Below are 21,764 nucleotides of genomic sequence, written 5' to 3'. Positions count from 1 at the left end.
CTATCTCTCTCTCTCTCTCTCTCACACACACACACTTTCTCTCTCGCTTTTCTTTTACCACCGAAACCGAAACATCAGATAGTAGAACACGTGACACGTAGATCAGATACGAAATAACGATGAGACGGAGATAAAAGGAAAATTTCTCGAAAGAACGTTCGAAATCGAGATCACGCGAGACCGCGGCCACGTGCGGCGTACTAATTTCACCTATCGGACCTGGATTTACCTGGAACGAGAGATGACCATCGCGAGACTCGTGCTCGTAAAGGTTCTTCCCCGCTGTGTCGTCTGTTCCGCGGCGCATTTGCATTCGAATTATTTCAGCCAAATGGCAGGTGATCGATGGATCCCGCTATCCTTTCCTTTCCCTCCCGCTCGTGTTCTCCGCCGCTATCCATGGCGAGCGCAGCTGAATTCGAACGACTCGCTTCTGCCTCATTCACATGCTAACGACGAAGCGGCACCGCGATCGATGCGGGCCAATCACAGGACGAGACGCGCCGCTCCAGATGTATTATATACACCAACTATGATGAGCTTGTCGATAAACATTAATCATGATAATTTAAACGAACTTCCTACGGAAGCGGGAGAACGCGTATCGATCCCGACTCGTCTACCTGGTGAAAACGCGACGACCAAGCCAGCCGAGCTGCCGGGGCTTGAATTTAAATCGGTCGAATTTTTACGGGCACCTAGCGCGTTGGAATTCGGAAGTGGGGCTGCGGAGGAACGAGTTTATCGCTCTGGTATGTAGCAAGAGTGGTTTGAGGTAGGCGCCGGCTGGAATGACCCGATCATTCTCACCTTATATTTCACGGTTTGTAGAAACGATTGTGTTGCGGTTAGATCGCGTATACTTATGGGAATTTATATTTTTGTAAATATTAAGTTGAGAAACAAGTTTATGGGTGTTTGCTTAGAACGTCGAGTCCTATTACTATTGTATAAGATTTACGCAATCAAGGAGTAACTTGTCTATTTTACTGTTTTTCTTTAATATATATCTGTCATCAAAAAATACAAACAAATGTACTCTTGCAGTCCTCAAAGAATTTCCATAATATTCTTCGAAATGTATACATTAGCGAAGGACGAGCGAATTTATTATTTAACTCGGTACAATAAAAGAAATGAAATTAGATAAGGAAAAAGGTTTTTCGTGTGTCAAATTTTCGAACGAGTACTGTACCTTGGATGTCTCGTATAGTTTTGTATGTTCGGTGGATTCTGTGCATCCTTGCGTCTATCTCAGTTTGCTAGAAGTTCATAAACGCCGTAGTTTAGTCAGAGTATTCAGATAATCGTTCGACCAAAGATCTTTATACAACTTCATACTTTCGCGAATATAATTAAGTAAATAGAATTCAAACAGCGAATTGTTTCATCCGTTAGATATTACGAGAAATTCGGATATTTAAACGTGTATGTGCATTCTGTGCATTTCTGCACGTATAAATTTCCCATGAATGCGTAAACAATTACAGTGGTTGATGTTCAAATTATGTTGGATTTAGGATCGTTGGTATCGTATGGAAGTAATGAGAGGTCCGAAGGAAAGGAATTGTAGGATGCTATGGATGATAACGATGCTTGCTTCTGTGAATAAGATATAATAAGAGAGTTCTTTTGTGCCATAGTCCTTTAGTTATACTAAATAACAATAATCCTATTTCCTTTCAAAATATGGTCTTCCGTTTCCAGGTATTTTATTGGGTCAAATATTATTATTTCTACTCTGTTCCATATGAAGGATTCTCCCTCGCACTCTATTTTAGGAATTTATATTCTTGTTCTCCAGTCTATTTCTATTTTATCTTTCAATCTTGTTGCTTTAAAATATATAACGTTTCTTTCCAATTCTATCGAATGACAAGAACACTGAAGTTACAAAATATTTATCATCCAATACATATATAGAATAAAATATGTATCAAATCGCGGACCAAGAGAGTAGCTCTAGATAAACCTAGACGATCGCGAAAAGACGAAGATCGAACTCGATGGACGTATACGGAATTGAATGGAAAGGGCAAGAACGTTACGCAGCAAATTTAGAAGATCCGCCTATCGAGCTGACACGATCATCTAGAATTATCGCGCCGGTTTATCGATAGTCTGACCGTTCAAAATGAATCGTTCTTTCTCTTATCTACATCTCAATAGAGCCACGTCGTAAAATCTACGGCATATCCCGCAACAGCACCATAAACAAAATTCTTTCTCTGCGCCCAACTGTCCAGTTACAAACGGATCTTCTTCTTCTTTTTCTTCTTCGTTCTCAGATACAACTTTGCAACAAGTACGTACCTCGCTAGAAAGGAAAAGTAATTCTACAAAAGATTTGGTTGTCAGCGTCTGAACAGGGAGTCACGCGTGACCTCGTGAAACGATCTCATGCAACGAGTTTCTATCGGCAAGCAGCGATCCCGTGGAGGCCTAGAACGAGGAAGAGGATGCAGGAGACGAGCAACCCGGGCCTCTCTTTAGCTGTGTCTGTTGATCGGGCGTCGTTCGAGCCGCCGCCTCCCGTGGTCGACGCCGGCGCAGGCCGCTTGTTTATATCGTTGCCTCGTCAGAGGGAAACACGCTGCTCAGGCTACGTAAAACGAACGGAGATGGTACGAGAGCAAGAGAGCGCGAAACTGGAGAATAACGAAGAGCGACGGAGTGGAAGAGAGACTGTGACGCAGCAGAAGCCGCGGGAATAACGGAGAGAATACGGCACGAGGGTGACAAGGACGCAGAAGCGGGTTGATCGAGTGCAACGGAGAAAGGGAAGATACGAAGAGTCGAGAATTCTACGCGGGGAATAGTAGATTCGCAGGCAGGAGGGAGAAAGAGGGAAAGAGAAACGCGAAGAGGAGATCCCTGGTGGGGAATGGAATGGATGCTAAATATAGACAGGGTTGCCAGGTTGCAGAAACAGCCGCCGCCCCTTTGAGTACTGGGACGGGTTAGTTCAGCCCGAAGGGGTAACGTGGAGAATCGTGGGTCGCGGAGGGCGGAGGAGGGTGCAGAAGGGCGGCAAGGTCGCGTCATTGATCGAGGGTGGAAGGGGTGGCGGTATGACGCTCCTAGTGACGTCATAGCTCTCTACAACCCCCTCGAACTACCCGCAGGCGCCCTCTCTTTCACCAGCTCTCCGCGCCAGGCCCGTTTGTTGCCTCGCCCTGATACACCTTATTCTCCTACCCTCTTCCCCCAATCCTCCTTTCAGCCCCTCGTGTCCTCTCTCCACCGAACTCTATCGGTGGCCTATACCCACCCATCCCATCCGGCCACCCTCTCCCGCCGCATCATCTTCGCTTTGCTTCGCTTTGACTCGCGCTTTTTTTGGTACGCTTTACTTAGCGCGCTACGTCGTTGTTCGACGCGTTGCTCTCTTTTTTCCCCCGACACCCTTACTGAATTTCCAGTTTCCCCTTCGCGATGTCCCCGGTCTTCTGCCACCACCTCGCGACGGCACCATAGGGCGAGGATAATTTCGGCCGAATATGGAGCACCTCGAACGAGCAGAGGGTGCCTTCGCGGGAATCATAGCGCGGCGGTCGCCCCCAAGATCGATTAATCTCCATTACAAACTGTTCTAACTGCGTGCCACGGTTTTGTCGTCGATTCTAATTACCCCTCGTTAGCGGGCGCACCCCCTGCCTCCTTCAGCGGGGTTCTTTTCGCGACAGGAAAAAACATCGGGGAGAATCGATGATTCAGTTGATACCGTAAGTGAATAGAGACGATGCTTGGGTCGACGATTCAGAACCTCTGGCTCGTAGATCCAGCAGGAACAAGAAGGGACTCTTCAACCGTTGGGAACCGTTCATACAGTGACACAAAGAAAAAGGGAGCGAAGCAAAAACCATAGTACAAGGACGAGTGCTCTCGAGCAGAGCCCGATATGTTTCTCCGGGAGAAAAAATATTCTCTTCGGTATCATCGACAGCGGCGGTGGCATGGTGAATGGGGAAACGTTGCGATAAAAAAACCATGCTCGAGTAGCTGGCGGTAAAACGCAGAGACACGGAGAAGAGGCGCGGATGAATTCTTGTCAGGAGAGAGGAGAGAACAGAGAGGGGCAGGGCAAGAGTGGATAGCGTGGGGACCGAATAAAAAGTACGGAGAGCGTGTTAGTCGTGATCCGACAAGCCGTGCGTGTTCTGCAGCTTTTCGGCCGACAGTTTGGATCCCAGCAGACCCGCGCCAGCTCTCCCGTTCCTAGGCATGACGGGTATAAATTATGCCGCTGGCCTATTTACATGGCTGCCATCCTGGCCAACTCGACCCGGTCGCTCTTCATAGCAGAGATACCTACTTACGTACATACGTACGTGTGTGGTCCTCTGCATTCGGCTCGCTCGATCGTCGTGAGAGAAGGAGGGTGGAGGGGGAGGGGGTTAAAACCGATTCACGGCCAACCAGAAAAATTCTGGAAACCGCGCGACAGGATGGACGTCCTACTAAAAGCGAAGAACGTGGCCACGCCACGGCTGCCTGACAACCGTGCTTCCACCTGTGCAACGTGAAACTTTATTTCGGTTAAGATACGAGGTGCGATGGTCGTGGTCGAAGACGATCAGACATTGGCTTGAGACGAATTCTGCTAGTTCGTGGTTTTCTGTATTTTCTTATGATTCGCGAATAATGATAGTAGGAAGATTAAAAAGTGGCGGAATATAAAGTAGTAGAAGTAATAAAAACAGAGTAATTTAAGAATTCGAAAAGGGATGATGACTGACAAAATTTGCATAGTAATTCTAGGAACAGTATAGTAATTCGTCTGGTAATTCTTAATATTTGAATTTCATTAAAAAAATGTTCTTTCTTAATTCTTGAGATATCGTAAGTACGATAGAGAGATATAAATATTCATACAGAGTATAGAACCGTATGCGTGTGATATAGATTACTATAATGCATAATCATGTTTATGTTTTAAATATCGTCCTGTCTAGTAAGTAGATCGCGAAAGATTGAAGATTTGAATTAACCAATTTGTATTAACGAAGCTTATGATGGAATGCAAGCTTCCAGCCGAACACGATATCTTCTTAAAATATGATAAATTCTGTTTAAAACAGTACAAGATTATTTTGGTGGAACGTGATGTTTGATTTGATAAATGATCATTATTTGAACCTCATATTCCTCGAACTCGTATATCACATTCTATAGGATCATTTATGAAGATGTTTGAACGTCAAACGATTAACCGTATTGTATAGAAACTTTTTATAAAAATAGTATTATTTTGTTTGCCATTGATCGGATATTTCTCGTGTAGTATACGTTTGCTTAAAATAAAAAAAATAATATGGTTTTCTCAGAATCATACAAATCGCATGAACATCGTGTAAACATTAGCGAGACGTCAAAATAAAATTTCACGTACTCGTACTCATATAATGGATTATATGCAAACGAGCTTTTTCCCTTGTCCCATATCAACATATATGCAAGAAAAGTGTGTAGATCATAAATTCTCTGGTCTCAGAGGGTGAGCAAAAAGATCTTATGAATTTTTAACAATAAGTGACAGTGATATGTGCTTCGAGCTTTCGAGCGTCGGTAAACAGTAAGAAACGCGCGAAAACAAAGTAGCTCCGAAAATAAAAATCGATTCTCGTTGAACTCAAGAAGACACGAACAGATTACTACACGTGCAACCGAAACAAATCACAGAAAAGTAGAGTAAAAGAAATCTTGTCGTTACTTTCGTTTTATCAACATTTTATCAACATTTGAGAGTTATTCTATTGATTTCTATTATATTTGTAAAGCTACTATAATTATGTCGTCGATCGTATTTAATTAAAGAAATTACATTTACAATCACGTTATCGTTATCACGCTACTTTAACGAAAATCCGTTTCATAAAAACTCAATAGCTTACGTGAGATACATTTTAGAAAAGGTCAACAAATTAACTTTAAAAGGCGAGAGATCCAGCGTCGTCTCTTATTTCTTAGTCAGAATTACTCACGCTCATTTCCATGAAACTTCCTCTTTCGTCAACTCTGGTATTAAAATATTACCAGGTGAACACTGGAAAAGCGAGCGGTGCTCAAAAAGGGACGATTTCGCTGAACGGCGAACGTCACTTGCTGGTGCAGTTATCTCGTTAAGGAAGGAGCCATGGCCGGGAAAGGGAAGAGGAATGAAAGAAAAACAGGTAAGGATAGAGTAAAAAATTGGTGAAAACAGGGAAGAACGTTCCGATGGCGTTTAACAGCCCTGAGGCGCGACGATTTTTTTCAAAATATTTGCTTTCAATTCTGAAGGATCGGGGCACCGAGTGCAATTTGCGATTTTCAAGCGCCTGTCCCGCCAGCTTTAGTTTCAAACGAGAAAAGAAAGGACGTGGACGATGAAAGAAACGACGAAGAAGGACAGAGGAAACGGCGCAGAGAGAAAGGTCGGTGGGAATGAAAAGAGAGAAAAAGGGGGCGAGGAAACGCGAAAGAAAAGCGAGAAAAATAGACGGAGGCGAGATGTATCCGCGCATTCCATTTTCCGTGTCTTTCTTTTCTGCCTCTGCGCCAACCAGACAAAGGTCCTTCCGGAACTCGCAGCCAGGTATTCTCCGGACCAATTAGAAACGGGGTGTCAAATGGAAACTTCGAATGAATAACCACTTTCCTCGGGGATGAGGAAGAATTATATTCTCGCCTCGTATCGAAAACGAAACTGTGTTGCGATAAATACGTCGGTCGACTGATCGCATTGTAATCGTTAATCGTCTCGATTGAACGACTGGGACGATTCTTCCGTTCTGGGGTTCAAAAGGCGGAAAAAACAACAGAAGTATCGAGAGACGAACGCCGTGAAAGAGAGACAATCGACTTTTCGTGCAAAAGCAAAATGATCCGCGAAACTGGGTTACGAGACACGTAGATCCTATTTCCTGGCGTGTCCCATTGTGAGCAGCAAAAACTGGCAAGAAAATGCTGCCACTTCGATCTTCCACTTCTCTAACGATACTTTGAATCGTTCGCGCCCAGCGTCTTCTTATTCGCGTGCTTCCGATCTCCGGCTCGTTAAATATAGTCCACGATCGCCGAAACGGGGCGACTATTTCTCTGCGGGTGAACAATGGCCGCGACATGATTGATCGATCGACAAAAGAAAATTTCGAGAAAATTTTAACGCGGAACAAGCAGAGAGAGAATTTGAAATTTTTGGTTATTCTTCTTCGAGTTAACACAGGAAATTGAATATCGACGTGAAATATTCGTTCGTTTATACGTTGCACATGTTATACAACTCTTGGTGAACTTAAATAGTTTCATTGAGAACGTAGAAGAAAAAAAGCAAGAAATTATTGCACGGAAAATCAAAGAGCAGTCAGCTGCTTTAATTACGGGACATTCCAAAAATTATTCCCATTTCTCGTTCAGTGTGTATAAAATCACGTTTATTCCTCCAATTCACTGACTTCGCCTACACAATTCATCTGGAATAGAAAACCCGAACCTACGCGATCTTTTATTCCAGGCACTTGTTATTCGCACCCACGCTTTCGCCGAACATTCACCCCTACGGGAAACAAAAGTTGTTGTTGCATTATAAGCTGTATTCGATATATAAGCTGAAAATTCGAGCGAATATAAAACAGAGACGATCTTCAAGGCATAACCTGCTGTATTTTATTTGGAACCGGACCAAAGCGTACATAAAATAACTAATAAAAATAGTCAATAACGAAACAATTTTACACGATCGAACGATTAATCGTAACAGTCGAGTCCCATTACAGTACCAATAAAAGTCCAAAATTTTCTGTATAACACACATAACGCAATTCTATAAAAGATGCCTACGAATTTTCGAATACTTTCTATTTGCCATAAATTTACAGGTCTCTTTTTTTTAGAAAGCTTGTCGATTCTATCGCCAAATTTTACCAAGAAGATCGTCTATTGTAATAGAAATAATAAACGAACCACGACCTGAATCGCATCAAAGCGATTAAGGTGGAAAATAAAGTTTACAACGTCTCGTGCAGGCGTCCGAAATTGGATCGATGAGAACGCCGTCTTAAATGGTCGCTGAAATATGTAAATTGATAAACGGGCCGCTTTAAATTTGTCAAATCGTGTTTCCTCGGCATTCGATTGGCCGGAAACCGATCCTGGATCGTTAGGACCAGTTCCCGGGGACGGAGATATGGTTGGCTTGATCACTGCCACTTGGCTCAATGAATTAATTACAGTTAATTGGCAATTACCACCTTGCACCGCCTCGCGACCCTGATAGGTTGGCGCAGTGACGCTGCGGAGGAAAATATATTTTCTTCGTAATGCGATCCTGCGCCCCGGTGTTCCGCGTTTTCTGGCCCCGAATTGATTTAATAAACGCTTAACATCATCCTCCCCTCGCTCTTCTATCGCCCTGTGGCTCTCTTTTTCTCCCTCAATTTATTGGATTGACAAGTTATTAATTCGACAACGAGTAAACCGTGCCGAAGTTATTTCTGTAACAAGCTTTATTTATAATTACTTTTATCGATATGATCGCTTAATATAAAGTTTCATCGATGGAGATGACGACGAGAGACTAGTTACCCGAGAGGAAATGAAAATCCTGTGTGCACGGGGTGAATGGCGTAATTTACCATAGTTCTCTTTGTTAGCAGCGAAGTGATACTACTTTTCCATTTTTCCACTTTTTTATTTTCTTTCTTCGATGTTGTTTTCTGTCGCTCGATACCGGACACAAGCGGCTCCACAAAGGCCAATTGAACTGATTTTTCAATTAGAGCGATATCTTTCGAGATCTATGCAATTTCCACGACACAATTTTCAATTTAACCGCTAGCACTCGAGGTGACGCGTCAGTTGAAAAACAGAGTAGGAACTCGAAAATATTAATTTGATAATATTTTCTTAATTAAGTGAAACCAATTAACTTTCGTTTAGTATGGCTTTCCTCATTCTCGTGACGTCTGGTTATATCAAGCACGGACCATTAAATACAACATTTGAATGGGAACGGAAAATAAATTTCGTACCAGGTTGGAAACAACTCTCAGTACAAACTATCATGTGTCAAAAAAGAAAAAGAAGGAAAAAGATAAGACAAAATGAAAATTATAGGAAACCTAAGAAATATACACTTATTTTATTATTCAACGAGATATATTAAACAAATTATTAAAAAATTACTTTGGAGAAATTATCGTTGAGAAAGGATATTGAAATTGCGACCCATTAAGATCAAAGATATTTTTTAATCTGCCGATCCAACAGGGATGATGTAGTAAAAAAAGGACAGTCACTCACTGTATATCAATCATGTTACCCATGTCACCCATTACAATTACGGTAAAACTCCGTTTATATGAATTTGATGAGAGATAATTTACACAATTCCAGTTCATATAAAAGGAATTTACGTTCAAATAAGTACCAAAGACGAAAATTCCACTCAAATAAACGGAGTTCATATAAACGGGATTATACTGTATTATTTCTTATATTATATTAGACTAATCGTATCTTTATTAACACAATTTAAAAAATGCAACCTAGATAGAGATTTGTTTCGCGTACTAAATATTAATAACGCGTGTTTTACTCTATTTCGTATACTTCTTGTGTATTTCTTTCCAAACATTCTACTTATTACGACTCACTTCTGCATAAAGTCAGTTTAACTTTAGTCGGTTTACAATCGATAATTTAGCATTCCACAATCTACGTAACGTTTTCTTTTCATTGCCATAAAATAGATTTGTTCGTTAATAAATAATTAAACCCAACGAATTACACCCAATAAACCTAGTCGTTCTCTTCCAAAAAATACTCGACGAAGAAAAGTCGTCTCAGAACAATTCCAAATGTCTCAAAAACGAAAAGCTCTCGGTGTCGAGATCGGAACGAACCCGAGTCGACGATAAAACGATTTCACGGGGCTATGAAAAGTTGGAAAGAAGATGTAAAAAAGTAACCGCGAGGAGAGAGAGAAAGAGACAGGAGTAAAAGAGAGGATTCGAAAAGTGAGTAGACGAGATACTCATTAAGAAATACCTGCGACGGGACATATTCAAAGGGCGATGGTTTGTCACGTCATTAGGCCGCAGCCTAATTTACTTTTTCCCGCGTTTCGTTTCACTTGCCTTTCCTCGTCGGCGTCGTGCCGGCCTGGACGCGAATCTAAATTAAATCCGTCGCTGAAAAGCATGCCTGTATACATAAGGATCCCGACACTCGAGGACACATGAATGAAGAGAAGGACCAGCTCGCGCGTTTTCGCATTCACCGTCACGCGGCCACGTGTACGTGTGCGGAGGTCGCGCGCGCAACGCCACGTAACGTCGCCGATTCAGCGACGCCAAGGAGGCATGAATAAGCGGTATTATACTTACGAAGGTAACACGTTGTGCTGTGCGTTAACGCCTCGACGGAAAAGTCGTCACGAGCCGCCTGACGATGTAACGAACGCTCGTGATACCCACGTGTGCACCTACTCGCTGTAACCACGTCCATTTCCGTTTCTGTCTATTCGCCGATGAAGCTTTGCCGGTCGTTTGTCGCTTTCTCTTTGTAGTCGAAGAATTTTTACGTTTCACGAAATCCATTGGGAACATGGGCTAGAAGAAAGAAAATAGAAAATGTAGAGATTATCCCGTAACCGATGGTGCGATCAGAAACGGATGGATTTACGTGAAAACTGAGATTGAAAAATATGGAATAACATTTTTTGATGCGAGGCAGTGTTTATGAAAAAATCGAACTTAAATATTTGATTTCACTGCGCTCGAATTTTGCATATGGACTGAGATTACATAAAATCGACCGTGCATTTTAAAGAAACTGTCATCGCAAAATTGTGTTCGTAAAAACGAAGAGCACAATTAGGAGTTCAGCAAAATGGAAAACATTTTTAATCGTTCTGAAGTAATGAATTTTATCTTGTGCGAGTATTAGTACTATGCTATTGAATATTTCCCATTGCTCAATATGTTAAGTACAAACTTAGACACGAGTTGTTAAGTAGACATAGATAAGTATATGCTAGGCAAATACTTGAAGTCAATTCGCTAGAAAATATATGTATCAACAAATATAAAATCGTATGTTTGAGTTAATTTCAAATCGTCTAGTTTAAGTAATTGTATGGTCAAGCAGTAAAATGTAAGTTCTAAGTAGTACAAGTATAGCGACGTCGGACGGTACTGCTTTAAGTAGCTCGAATCTATCAGTATCAGACGTGTACGATTTACAACTCTTAATGGCCGTTTATAAATGCTTTAATTGTTAAGTAGCATAAATGAAACAATTGAAAAGTTATTGAGAGCAATTTCAATTTCAAGTAGGTAGTATAAATCTACCAATGCAACGTGCAATTATATAACAAGCTTGTCCTATTCTCTTTGTAGGATTAAACGCAATTTCCAATTTTCTGATTATCTTCTACGAAACGATACTGCCCATAATTAACATAACACGATATCATCATCTCTTAACCACCTTCTATACATTTCCAAAAACTATACATCGCTACCACTTTCTCGTCGCGCACTATATCCTTTCCATGTGTAACAACGTATCCGACCGTCAGGATTAGAGTCAACACGATCTAAAGCAGCTTATCAACGTGATTAACGCAAAACCGAGAGTGAGAGAGGCTTTGGGAATCGAGGGTGATCGTTAATTAATAGGCTTGTGAAATTCAGCAGCGATCTTACGAGCTGCTTGCCAATGAACGAACCGAACGAAGGAACGAACGTCGTCCGAGAAATTAATCAAACATTAAACCCCATAAATTTTGCGAGCCCTCCATCGCACATTAAATACGATAAAGTCCGTTGGTGGCTAAGCTATCCAGGCGGTTGTAACGTGATTAATTAATGTACCCGGTAAAGTCGACGCGTCGAAATGAACACACGTAACCGATGTGCTCGCAATTAACAGAATTATGCTTGCCGGTGTCTGATACTCCATTAACAGAATCGATCAATCGTAATGGCGGTGAAGTGGCCCGCTCCAAGGCCATCTTATCCCATGTTAGGAGCTCGCAAGGGTTAAGCACCGGAATTATGGTGGCGGCGATAATTAACCGTGAGGTTTCGAGGTACCAGCTATCGAGTATTAATTAATTATACGCACGCCCGGTCCCCATTTTCATTACATCGATATGTCGATTATATATTCGCCTAAATTCTCGGAAATACATGCCGAATGGTCGTTAGATATCCGAGATAAGTCGATTTCACGGTGAAGAACGTATACCGTAGGAGGAATTTCGGAGATGATTGTAGCGGAACCGTGGCCGAACAGATTTATTCGAACCGATGAGCGTTTATTATGCGTTTTGATTAAAAGCATTGGGTTGCTAAACCGATATCTGTCAGACGTTAATACTTTAAACTGGCTGATACTTGATATTTTACCCTATCTAATTTATATTCAACTAGTTACAGCTGTGCATAATTTGATTGCAGCGATTTCAGTTTTCCTACGTAAACTATAGGAGCACAATTTACAAGTGAAAATAAAAACGATATTATACATGCATAAAATCTTACTATAAAGTTATAAGTAAATATTTACCTTTTTCTTATTTTTATTTATAGACTATGCTTCTGTAGTTTGATCAGAAAAATTCAAGATAACCTGTATTGTCATTATTTTGTATCCAATGATTTCTCTATACTGGTACATTTCTTTCTCGAATATGTTTTATATCCTACAAGAGACAGGAATAAGATAAATAGATCTTGTGGACAGCTCTTGTATTTTTCGGTTTATATAACAAAACAATGTTTTCTTTCGTTCCTTTTCCACTTACAATACATGATATTATTCCCCAAAATAATTTCCATTTATTCAAAAATATTCTCCTAATGTCTGTTCAAATTATACACATATATGTATCCATTTTGTAAAATTCGATCGCTTCTTTTATAAAGAGCTATGTTAAATAATTTTGTAGAAGCATTCCCAATGAGCTGTATGCTGTGTTTAAGATTCGTTCAACTCAAATAATGCAATGCATCCTACCACAAGGATAAAAGATCAATCTCGGTGAGAATATACGCTGAAATGATTTCTAGTTGCGCGCGTGAAGTTGTCGGAAAGATAGATACGCGATGTAAACACGCACTGTGTACATAAACTGTAATGAAATTTAAGGGAGCTCTGTATGATGTGTAACGAGATTTTGGGGGTGCAGCGCAACCGAAGTGGAGCTACTAGATCAGCGAGTTATTATTGCATTAGATGAAGAGTTGATGTTGGTACGCAAACTTGCATAGTAGCTGTTTTAGCTGAAAGTTTGTTGCTCTTGAAATCGTTTATTAAATTTACAATCGAGGATTTAACTGCCAACTAAATATGAAAAACGATTATCGATGGGAATGAAATTAATCAGGAAATTAATCAGGAAATTAATCAGAAATTCATAAAAGATAAAATAATATGACAATATAATGTTCAAAGAACGTAAAATAATATTATAATGTAATATTCAACGACGATCAAGGCAAAGTACAGGTCAGCGCAAGAGAAATGTCTAGATATTACGTACACGACCACACGCTTCTTAATATTCCTATTTGGTGACGGCTATTAGGCGAGTAAATAATCGTGCGAACTCTCGCGTTTCCATTTCTCTCGTGCTACGCGAAATTGTGCGGTAAAATGGCATCGTTCCAGCTCATTGCGTTGAGTTATACGTCGTTGGATCGAAGATACGAGTCCTTACGAAGTGTTACAAAATTAAATAATCATACGGAGCTGATATGTGACGAACGTTCCGTAAAGAGATCGTGAAATTTTAACGTTTTCTATAAATATAACAAACAACGAAACATGATAGGATATCATCGAATGTCTTAAAAATACCATAAACGCAAATTTATAGCAACTTGATACAGAGAAAGCGAACTAAGGAGAAATAATTGAATGGTTTGCCAAGAACCTCCGTAAGTTGCACCAAAGAGTTTAATTTAACAACGACCGCAGTTCCAACGGATAGTTAGAGTTGTTAAGCCGAAATGGCGAAAAGGTTTCGCTTCTGTCACCGTCTCAAGGACTTTCGAGATTATCATCAGCGTTCTTTGCTGGAACACGGAAAAGCATAACCGTAACGAATCAAAAGGCATAAATCAGTAATGTTCCTTTTCATTCGACAAACCGGATTCGCGTGTAGACGACGAGGATTTTCCACGCAAACCTCCCAGAAGGATATGCGTCAACCGTTAACGAAGTTTTAATTAATTTTACGTCAGAAGGCTTTTTCTGCTGTAGCTCTTCAAAACAGAAGAACGGTGTATGTGCAATGACGGGTCAAGGCTTAAGAAACTTTCTTTATTTTTCCTGGCGAGAGAAAAGATCAAACTTCCTAGAGACGCCAAGCTAAGAATACTTCAAACATTCCTCCGTCAATTGTTTCAACTTTCGGATAATCGAAAACTTTGAAACGCCGCCAGAAAGGTGTAAACATAAATGAGCAGATGATGACAGGAACTGATAAAATTTCTTGGTAAGTAAAATATAACGCGCAAGAATAAACCATAATCTGCATAATAATAGGCGACGCGATGTATACTACTCGTATTACGGAATACGCGTTCTTTAAACATGCATGCATGTTTGAGTGCACGCGAGTATAAATTAAAATAATTAGCCATGAAACAGACGGATACATAAATGCACATAGCACGTACAGAATGTAGGGAAATGACTCATACGAATAATACGAAAATCTACATTAGCACGATTACGTTAACGCGAACTTCTAAAATTGTTGTGACAACATCCGAGTCAGACCTCGCTAGGTAAAACTTAGATTCGTTGAGTTTTATTGGAACTTGAACCGTGTTGGTATCACTCTGTTGGTGTCAACGCGAAAAATTTATGACTTGGGTGAAATTTCGGAATCTGAATGGAATTATTTTGAAATTATCATGCCGAATTAATAAGACACCAGAATCATGAAACCCAAGTAACGACATATTAAAATCTTAAAACTCGAATATTGGTATTCTAAAATTAGGGGTTCGTGCCATGATACATTAATGTCATGGGACTCAAATAACGAGATAATGGAGTCATGGGACTCTAAGACGCTATGTTAGAGTCGTTAGAGCAAGATGGTGACACAATAGAGGCAAGGGACCTATATAATAAAATACAGGAGTTATGTAACTTTGATGACATTCTGGATTTGGGATTGATTAGCAGCTTCCACGTCCTCTTAGAAATATTTGTATGTACTTGCTACTAATTACTAGTTATGAAAATTACATTCTTGTTGAAGCACATAGCAGGAACGCTTTCTGTTTTAATTTGCTTGTTTTATTATTCAAAAGAGAGCTTACCATATCAATTTTATAAAATAGACGACATGTTTTGTTGAACATTTGATCTTCACAAAACATAATTTTTCATAAGACCTTTTAATTTTACACAGTATCACGACTGCACAACATTTTTACTACCTTGACATTAGGTAAATAGTGCGCGGGCACATTGGTGTACGAACAAATTTGAAAATGTACATAAAAGTAACAGAATATTTATTGCCACTTTACAAAGATCTATTGTCATTATTATATCTCTACAGAGATGATTATTCATGTCGTAGAGTATACTTTTGTGACTTTTACGAATGTATATACTCTATAAATGTTTTCTAACTTTTACGTATATCTTCAGATTTGTCTCTGACTTTAACAACATAATCCTGATAATCCTATTAGACAGCTAATAAAGTTTCAAAATATTTTTCATAACTAAGTAGTATATCTACATACATTACATTTTATTAATATTATATATTATATTACAGACATATTATGTCTTCTAACTTTTACGTATATCTTCAGATTTGTCTCTGACTTTAACAACATAATCCTGATAATCCCATTAGACAACTATCAAAGTTTCAAAATGTTTTTCATAACTAAGTAGTATATCTACAAACATTATATTATATTATATTACATTTTATTAATATTATATATTACATTACAGACATATTATGTCTTCTAACTTTTACGTATATCTTCAGATTTGTCTCTGACTTTAACAACATAATCCTGATAATCTCATTAGACAGCTATTAAAGTTCCAAAATGTTTTACATAACTAAGTAGTATATCTACATACATTACATTTTATTAATGTTATATATTACATTACAGATATATTATTATTATATCCATAAAATGTCTGCTATAATTCTACATTGGTGTTTCGATCTCACAACAATATTATATTTCTTACGTCTATCTACTCCTATCGTCGTAGTAGCTGAAATCTTGTATAATGTTAGGAATAGGATCTTCAATCTTTGGATACCGTGATAATACGCAAACCTGCGTATACGTCGAACAAAACCCCAAAGTTTCGATTGACTCTAGAAAGTCGCCTGCAGCTATGGGATCGAACTAAACCGCTGTTGCCTAGATTCGAAAGGGTGGCCGAGGGGGATAAATGAGAAGGAAGGAAAACGCGGAGGAAGCTTAAATCAATTCGGTGCATTCGCGCTGGAATACCCAGCAGGTATATTATGTACCTATTATCGGGAAAGCCAATCCACCGAATATCGTGGGCTTCGCGTATGGTGCAGGAAGCTCGATTTCCCCAATCGAGTACCAGTTAGTTAACTGCGTCCCTTCTATGTCTCAGCTTGCGTTTGTAAACCTGATCAACCGGAGGATATTGTGAGCTGAATTCTCAGTTTACTTTCGTTCGCCAGATATTTGATTGGATCTTTGATCCAGTTACAATAAAAGTATCCAAACTTTTGTTGAAGTAAAAGAGCACAGACGTTTCAATTATAGTTGAATATTTGGAATTCCATCGTTGGAATGTTGCTATATATTTTGTACGAGTATAGTAGGTAGACGAGGAATAAACGAAACAGGAAACATTTCAACAGTTACAAACCAAAATAGCATCGGGTCTGAATTGTGAAGTCGAATATTAGATCGTCGTATAATTAACGTGGATTTTCTAAGAATCCAATTTTAAACAACGGAATAGAGAAAAAGAATTTAGTTCATCAATCATTAATTACCGACATTTATATAGATATTTATTTCCCTTGCAGTTAAAACTCACACTTTGATGTATCATTGAGTTTTATATCAATTAATTTATTCTTGATAGTTTAAAATCCAAAAATAATTTATATAAGTTTAACGAAGAATTAAAGTCATTATAAATAAAAATATTGCCTATTAAATCTTTTATTTGATTGTTTCTAAAATCACGAATAACATGAAATTAATAATAAATTATAACTGGTTAAGGCTAACATTGCCGGTACAGATCCTTAATAAAGCTATTTTCCTCTATTCGTATCAAATTTTAACGGATTTCACGCTTTCAGGTTAACATTTGCATTTAACGTATATGAATATAAATATATATAGAAAAACCCGTCATACATATGAAATAACCTTATGCGACACAAGAACCCAAGAAAATATCGGACGGAAAATAAACTTTGAAACGTAGCTTGGAAAACGAGGGAAATCCAAGCGCACGAGGTGAGGAAAATCTCATCTGGTTGAAAAATCCTCACGTGTGTGTCGAGCGTTGCGATTTCAACGACGTCGCAGGAGATTCGATAACCGATTCAGAGTCGAGACGAGGGGACGCGAGCCACGATTGCCATAAAAGTGAACGACGAGTATCACGGTTGTGATACAGAATCGCGACGCGACGAAGGGAAAACGCAGCAGAGACGTAGGAAAACAGACGGTCCCATCGAAAAATCCCGGAGTGGCTCGTTGACGGGAGCAGCGGAAAGTAGTCGCAGGTCGGCGCCACGTTGCACCGGCTGAATAATAAATACCAGGAGCGGGCACTGCGACCCCGAGAGTGGTCACAGATGCGCTAGGCTTAGGATGCACTTTACTGCAGTGCAGTGTCGCCGCGTTCCACGGCCATGTACGCCGCGTCCTCCTATATAATGCAACGTATGTGCCGTAAACCTGCTCCTAAGTATCCTCCGCGGCGCTACCTTTTCCTCGTGACGAGGCCGTTTCGATTCGACTCGTGTCGTACATCTTTCCCAGTATTTTCGCGGTTCTGTCTGAGGTTCGTAATCTCACCTTTACCGCAAATGCGTCAATTTTGCTTGTAAATGACGATAGTGCTTGCTCTGTAGATTGTCAGCATTCGAACTCGCCCTGTAGTAAATAGTTGGTACAGTGGTACCGAAACTTTTTTCGTGCCCTTAGCGTATCAGAATTTTTTCATAGCGCATGAAATCAGAAGGTAGTTCTACTTAATAATTGTAGCAGGTAGTTGGTTAAGTTAAAGAAACGAACGATGCACGTATCTGAAAATGGGAAATCGTTTGTGTAAAATGTGTTAAATAAATACAGTGGCTGACGAAAGTATCTGAAAAGTATCTTCATAAAAGATTGTCCATATTGTGCACGTTGTATAAAATATTTTGAACTTTCATTGGCACTGTAACGAGTCACGACTGTTATATCGGTCGAATTTGAAACCAATCTGAAAATGTTCATAGAAAGCACAGGATATTTAAATTGAGGATGAGTGAAAATGTATATTTCTATGTCGTGGAGATTGCTTTGGAATAGAATTGAGGTCGAAAGTTTCCCGTTGGTCCAAAGATTGAAATTCTCCGAGATTGTTATATCAAAAGCTAGATAACCGGCAGGATACGTGAGAAATATTTGCCTTAGAGAAGAAGAACAAAACTTAATTATGAATATCGAAGTGGAATCAGACTAATAGGTTCCCGATTAAAAAATTGCGGTAACGAGCGGTCGGAGTTTAATTTCCTACGAAGTACAGTCCAAGAAAAATAGTTTGTTGTTAAAAGTTCAGAGGTAAAAATATCGAAGAATTGCGCCGGCGGTAAATTTAGAATGAGTTCTACTACATAGACAGAGTTAGATCGATTCCGGTATGGTATCTTGGATAATCTGAAAAGTTTCTTGGATTCGGAGTCTCTTAAACTGGAAAACTTATCCGAGTCGACACAGGGAAAGTTCTGCTGATTACCTGCTGATTAGACGCAAACTTGAGAATTTCATTCGCGTTGCATGCAATTTAGTAACAATCGTCGATAACACAAGACACACGCCGCGTTGTTAGAATCGTTAAATGTTAGTTGTCATTTTTCGAAATAATTAGCCCTACATGGATAACTAATTTCTTCGTCAGGTACTTCATAAAGAAATGCCGATCTTCTTCTTTGTATAGTTTACCTCTGGCAAATCGATTAAACCAATCATAATCCCCCAGCAGTCATATTGAACACAGATTTCCCGTGATTCTACTTGCACAGCAGAAAAGAGAGCAAACAATCGGAAGAAAAGCCATAAAGTGTAATAGCTTCGTTACGACACGTTCCTAGTGACACACCCATGCCACACCGCTCCCATTTCTAATAAAACAGCGATTTTCCAAACGAGAATGGTGTAACGTGTTAATTAACGTGCGATTAACAATTTCTGTTTCAAGGAAAATAAATATTTCCCCAGCGATTCAGCTTCGAGTGAAACAATTATATTTTTACGTATAAGTGTCCGAATACTGTGATCGATTTCTTTGTAACAATGTACGAATTCAACAAAATGTACAAATTAACGATTAAAAGAAATACTAGGCTTTTATTGAACGAACAAATTATAAATACAAGTCGTCCATTAAAAAATCTATGGTTTGATAAATATGGTTATTTGAATTTAAGACAACTACATATCTTTCTACGAGTTAAAACAAATCTTCTTTATTTGATTTATAATTTAGAAATAAAATAATCTGAAGATAAAGAGCTACTCAAGTAATAAAATAATTCCAATGATGAAACAATTTTATGTCAGAAACCATGGACACCAATTTTACTATTACGCATCGGCGTTTAAATATTAATTTTACCACGTCATAATATCCTATTGTATCTAATATACCTTTTATTCTACTACTCCACTATACTACGTTGTAACAATTGTTTTACCCGTAATTTCATAATCGATAGTAATAAGTTCGACTCTCTGAAAAATAATTAACTATCGACATATTTCCGAACGGTAATGTAAATATTTCATTAGCGAGGGATGATAGCAATATTAAAAAAATTCCTGGTACCTTGATCTCCCTTTGCGTCTACCTTATACATAATTTTATCATCAATAACGATAAACTACGCTGTGTAAAAAAATAATGAAATATCCAGATATTTCTGAACGATACTGTGAATATTTCGTTAGCAAAAAAACGATATTAATATTAAAAAATTCTTGATACTTTGATCTTTCTTATACGTCTACCTTACTTACACGTCATTTTATAACCAATACTAATAAATTACATTCTGTCCAAAATGATTAAATATCCACATATTTCTGAACGGTATTGTAAATATTTAATTAACAAAAAATCCTATTTGATATTAAAAATTTTCTATTTCTTCGAAATCTACCCTACAGTCTACGAATATCTTTTTCAGTGTAATAAAAGCTTCGCTTCTTAACTTAACCGCTGTGGGTCATCGGTAGCTTACGGTAGTACGAAACGTGTTGGTCGTCGGTGGAGGATTTTAACCAACAATTAAGCAAATCCCCACGAGTCTCTCGTAGCACACTCTGGCGTCGCGGCATTTTCTTTTCAAGCAACAACCAAAAGTTGAGTACGAGCAAACGCGACGGCAGAAGAAAAAAAGAGAAGAAAGTGGCATGCACAACACCATGAGGGAGGTGTGCCAAAGCGGAAAGGGCGGCGCGCGGGGTTCAAGAGAACTCCAACGGCTTGGGACGAGGAACGCCAATGAAATAACGTAACTGAGTACGTACGTGCGACGGATAGAAGTCAAATGGAAAATGAGAGTCACGCGATGCCACGTCGCACTGCACCACGCAGCGGTTAGGCGCGTACGTTTCTTACGTGTGTGTACACTGTGCACGTGCTCGTCAATCCGTTGCTACTTCTTCGCATACCACCGCACGGGATAACAGGACTCGACGCTCAGCGATTATATTCACGTTGAAACTACTCGAAATTTATGCAAATTTGACAAACAAATTTTTAGGTATCTCCGAGCAATTATTTACGACTGACATCATTGGCGAATTATATATCGTAAGTTATACAGGGTGGTTGGTAACCGATGGTACAAGCGGAAAGGAGGTGATTCTAAGCGAAATAAGAAGTAAGAAAAAAGAAGAAGAAATAAATATTTTTTTTAATTTTTTTTTAATTTTTCCATCGAGGCAACGATCTACAGTGAGATCCGTTATAACGAGACGCGATAAAGTGCACGCGTACCGAGCGAAAATTCAAAGTGGATTTTCTCGAAAACAAAGCCTCGAACGAAAAATTTTTATTCTATATTTTCGACTTCTTTTTTCGCGTAGAATCACCCCCTTTCCGCTTGTACCGCCAGTTACCAACCACCTTGTATACTTCTCTGGTACAATTTTACGATTCGAAATTAAATTGCAGATCAATTTCAAAGTCAAATAGAATATTCAGCAGCCCTTATAATTTGTAAAATTTGCTCCTAAAACTTTATTTATTTCATCAACAAACTTGCCAGTAAGTGAATTTCTTAGTACCGCGAACTTGTAACTTGTGCAATACTGTTATCTCAATTATTCAAAAAGGTTTTGGTATCCGTGGTGCTGATAGATTTCTACGGTTTTCAACGATAAATTTCAACAACTTCTTGAATCTTATAATGTAACAGATTTAAAAGATAGGAAAAAATGTATAGAAAGAAGAGGAATTTAACTTTTCGAGGTCTTACAGAAGGGAATTTCTTCTTAAGT

General features: G+C 39.2%; 1 long non-coding RNA gene across 1 annotated transcript in view; it reads right to left on the bottom strand.

Annotated features, from left to right (window-relative positions):
- The window catches only part of LOC117158722 (uncharacterized), a 167,055-nt gene that overhangs the window by 25,374 nt on the left and 119,917 nt on the right, over positions 1 to 21,764 (bottom strand). Inside the window, exon 4 of the long non-coding RNA XR_004464456.2 lies at positions 10,368 to 10,592. This is a non-coding gene — a long non-coding RNA (uncharacterized LOC117158722). The remainder of the gene's footprint in view (positions 1 to 10,367; positions 10,593 to 21,764) is intronic.

The sequence above is a fragment of the Bombus vancouverensis genome, chromosome 1, assembly GCF_051014615.1.
Source record: "Bombus vancouverensis nearcticus chromosome 1, iyBomVanc1_principal, whole genome shotgun sequence".
NCBI lineage: Eukaryota > Metazoa > Arthropoda > Insecta > Hymenoptera > Apidae > Bombus > Bombus vancouverensis.
Note: the sequence above shows the minus strand (reverse complement) of the source record. Positions and strands in the feature narration are given on the sequence as shown.